This window comes from Macrobrachium nipponense, chromosome 35 (assembly GCF_015104395.2).
Source record: "Macrobrachium nipponense isolate FS-2020 chromosome 35, ASM1510439v2, whole genome shotgun sequence".
In the NCBI taxonomy this organism is placed as follows: Eukaryota; Metazoa; Arthropoda; class Malacostraca; order Decapoda; family Palaemonidae; genus Macrobrachium; species Macrobrachium nipponense.
The window spans coordinates 22,662,192-22,666,049 of record NC_061096.1 but is presented as its reverse complement, the minus strand read 5'-3'; the positions used below and the strand labels follow the sequence as shown (position 1 = coordinate 22,666,049).

At 43.3% G+C, this 3,858-nt stretch overlaps 1 protein-coding gene and 1 long non-coding RNA gene across 2 annotated transcripts in view; one reads left to right on the top strand and one right to left on the bottom strand.

The window, feature by feature from the left end:
* The window catches only part of LOC135208480 (negative elongation factor A-like), a gene marked incomplete in the record, with an annotated part of 32,284 nt that overhangs the window by 14,595 nt on the left and 13,831 nt on the right, over positions 1-3,858 (bottom strand).
* LOC135208481 (uncharacterized) overlaps positions 1-3,858 on the top strand; it is a 260,778-nt gene that overhangs the window by 250,913 nt on the left and 6,007 nt on the right. The gene's annotated exons all lie outside the window — the stretch shown is intronic.

Here is a 3,858-nt window from a genome sequence, read left to right as displayed (position 1 = left end):
TCAAAGGAGTAAATATCTCTGTATCTGGACGACTGGCTCATCAGGGCCAGTTCAGAGAGACAGTGCTTGGAGGACCTTACGTTAACTTTAGATCTGATCAGAGCGTTGGGATTACTCGTGAACCTCGAGAAGTCGCAGCTGACCCCCAGACAGAACTTAGTCTATCTGGGGATTCAGATGGATTCTCGAGGTTTTCGAGTATTTCCTTCGCAAGAGAGAATCGCAAAAGGTTTGCAGATAGTCCTCTCTCTTCTTAAGGAAGGGAAAAGAACAGACGTCGGCGAGGGAATGGTTGAGCCTTCTAGGGACCCTTTCCTCGCTCGAACAGTTCTTCCCGCTAGGAAGACTTCATTTACGTCCGCTTCAATTCTTCCTCAAGAAGTCTTGGAGTTGGAAAACTGGACAACTTTCGGACGCCTTTCCCATTCCAGTGGAGATAAGACCACACCTGGAATGGTGGTTGCCCCCTCTGAAAGAGAACAAAGGGATCTCTCTAAAAACCCAGAACCCAGACCTAGTGTTGTACTCCGATGCGTCGGAGAAAGGTTGGGAGCAACATTAGGCTCGAAGGAGGTGTCAGGCACCTGGGAACCAGCGCAGAGTCTTGGCACATAAACTGCAAAGAGCTCTTCGCCGTACATCTGGCTTTGAAGAGTCTAGAACCTCTGGTTTTCGAACAAAGTAGTGCAAGTAAACGTGGACAACACCACGGCACTTGCCTACATTCGAAAACAAGGAGGGACTCACTCCTCGTTCCTTTACGAGCTGACGAAAGACCTTTTGCGTTTGGACGTCTCACAGGACATCTCCCTTCTTACAAGGTTCGTTCAGGGAGTAAAGAATGTGAGGGCGGACAGACTCAGCAGGAGGAACCAGGTCCTTCATACAGAGTGGACCCTACACGAGGAGGTGTGTCAAGATCTCTGGTCGCTGTGGGGGACGCCTCATGTGGATCTCTTCGCCACATTCCATCTCCAAAAGGCTGGCAGTCTTTTTGCTCAGGTCGTGGAAGACCCAAGAGCTCTTATGGTAGACGCCTTCCTGCTAGATTGGTCTCGCGTAGACGTCTATGCTTTTCCTCCTCCATTCAAAATCCTGGGACTAGTACTGAAAAAGTTTGTGGCGTCAAAGGAGACGAGGATGACATTGATAGCCCCCTTTTGGCCGGCCCAAGATGGGTTCACGGAGGTGGTAGAGTGGATCGTAGACTTTCCCAGATCCCTACCACCAAGAAGGATGGATCTTCTCAGACAGCCACACTTCAAGAGGTATTCATCAAAACTCCCCGCTCTCGCTCTGACTGCCTTTCGACTATCGAAAGACTCGTCAGAGCGAGAGGGTTTTCTCGCGAAGTTGCAAGCGCGATCGCGAGAGCACGCAGAACCTCCACTACGAAAGCATATCAGTCGAAGTGGGAGGTCTTTAGAAGGTGGTGTAGAACTAAGAAGTTGTCCTCCTCCACTACCTCTATAGCGGAAATTGCTGATTTCCTTCTATTCCTGAGAGAGCAATCTCATCTAGCTGTATCCACAATAAAGGGATACAGAAGTATGCTCTCGGCAGTCTTCAGGAATAGAGGATTAGATCTGGCAGATAATAAAGATCTCCACGATCTCATAAGGTCCTTTGAGACTTCAAAGTCTAAGGAACCGGTCCCTCCTAACTGGAACCTAGACGTGGTTCTCAAGTTTCTTTCTCTGAAAGTTCGAACCTCCTCATCTGGCATCGTTTCGAGACATCACCAGAAAATGCCTATTCCTATTATCTTTAGCTACGGCAAAGAGAGTTAGTGAATTACATGCTCTGCAGGATAAAGTAGTTTCAAGGGAGACTTCCAGCTATTTGCTCGTTTAAGACCCTGTTTTTAGCTAAGAATGAGAATCCCTCGAATCCCTGGCCTAAGTCATTTGAAGTCAAAGGCATATCGAGTCTCGTAGGAAGAGAAGCAGAAAGATCTCTATGCCCTGTAAGAGCTCTAAAGTTCTACATTCAGAGAAAGCATCAGATGGAGGCTCTAGACAAGGTCTTTGGTGCGCGGTAAAAGACCCCACAAGAACTGATGTCCAAGAATGCTCTGGCATTCTTTGTGAGGAACGTCATTACAGACGCGCATAAGGTCTGTTCTGACGAACAGTTGCGACTGTTGAAAGTTGAAGCTCATGAGTGAGAGCAGTAGCGACGTCTCTCTCGTTTCATAAGAATATGTCGCTTAAAAACATCATAGATACGACATTTTGGAGATGCAACTCAGTACATGTATTTGCATCTCATTACTTGAAAGACGTTCGTGTGACATATGAGAAGTGTTTTTCTCTGGGTCCTTTCGTATCGGCGGATACAATTCTGGGTACGGGAGCCGACACCAATCCTTGAAAGTATATACTTTTCTTCTTTTTAGATATGGTCTGGAGTCTCTTCGAACAATGGAGGACTTGTTTAGCACGGGCGGCTGTCTAGTTGTTCAGTAAGAGAATCTTGTCATATCTAATTAGTATGAGTATAATTTTTTTTTTTTTTTTTTTTAGAAAATTATGTATGTGTGCGTAGTGGTTTTTTGAGTTACGGTTGTGAAGAGTTCGGGGATAACTCGGAACAATCTTTAGTTCTAACATAATGGTTAGGATCAGGTGGTCGGGATTGGTTGTGTGCTCCTTCTAAGTGTATTGTCATATAAGTGGATCAGCACCCACCCCTTGACAAAGTCCTTCAGGCTCTGCCGAGTAAGCGGATAAGACCCCATCGGCAGACCCACAAGAACTCTTGGCCATAGATCATATATCTCGCTAAAGTTTCTTGAGGTGATGCAGACTACTGGGCAAACACCCACGAAGTCTACCACCTATCAGGTAGGAACCAAGGTTTTATTTATACCTACAACATATGTTGTTTACCTGTCTATTCCAAATAGTAGCTGTCTCTTACCCTCCACCGAAGGGTGCCAATCAGCTATGTATATATCTGACAGGTAAGTTGATTGTATGAAAATGATATTGTTATGTTACAATAAAGTTTCATACATACTTACCTGGCAGATATATACAATTAAAGGCCCACCCAGCCTCCCCGCAGGAGACAGGTGGAGAGAGAAAATATGATAGAAAACGGGGATGGTTCCTAGTCCTGGCCTCCCAGGGCAGGGCCAGGCCGGTAGATCACATGACTACCTGTAGCGAGTGGCGCGAAATTTGAATTTCTGTCGGGGACGACGGAGTCTTAGCTATGTATATATCTGCCAGGTAAGTATGTATGAAACTTTATTGTAACATAACAATATCATTTTTTTCAAAAAATCACAGTGCGCTTAGTTTTCAAGATTAAGAGTTCATTTTTGGCTTCTTTCTTTGTCATTGGCTGAAGTTTAGTATGCAACCATCAGAAGTGAAAAAAATTATCATTATCATATATAAATAATGCGATATATGATAGCGCAAAAACGAAATTTCATATATAATTGTATTCAAATCGCGCTGTTGCAAAAAACGGTTAAAGGTAACAAGTTACTTTGTTTTTCGTTGTAATGTACACTAAATTGCAATCATTTTGGTATATAACACATTGTAAAACAATAAAAGCAGCACAGAGAAAATATTATCACAAAATAATGCATGAATTCGTAACGCGCGGACGTAAACAAATATTTTTTTCAAAAATTCACCATAAATCTAAATATTGTCCTAGAGACTTCAATTTCTTTCAAAATGAGGACAAATGATTGAATATTACTATACTGTAAGAGTATTAGCTTACAATTGCAGTTTTCTACCATATTCTGACGAGTTAAAGTTGACCGAATGTCGAATTTTTTTATATATATATATTGCAATTATTTCGGGAATAAGAAAAGCTACAACCTTCAAA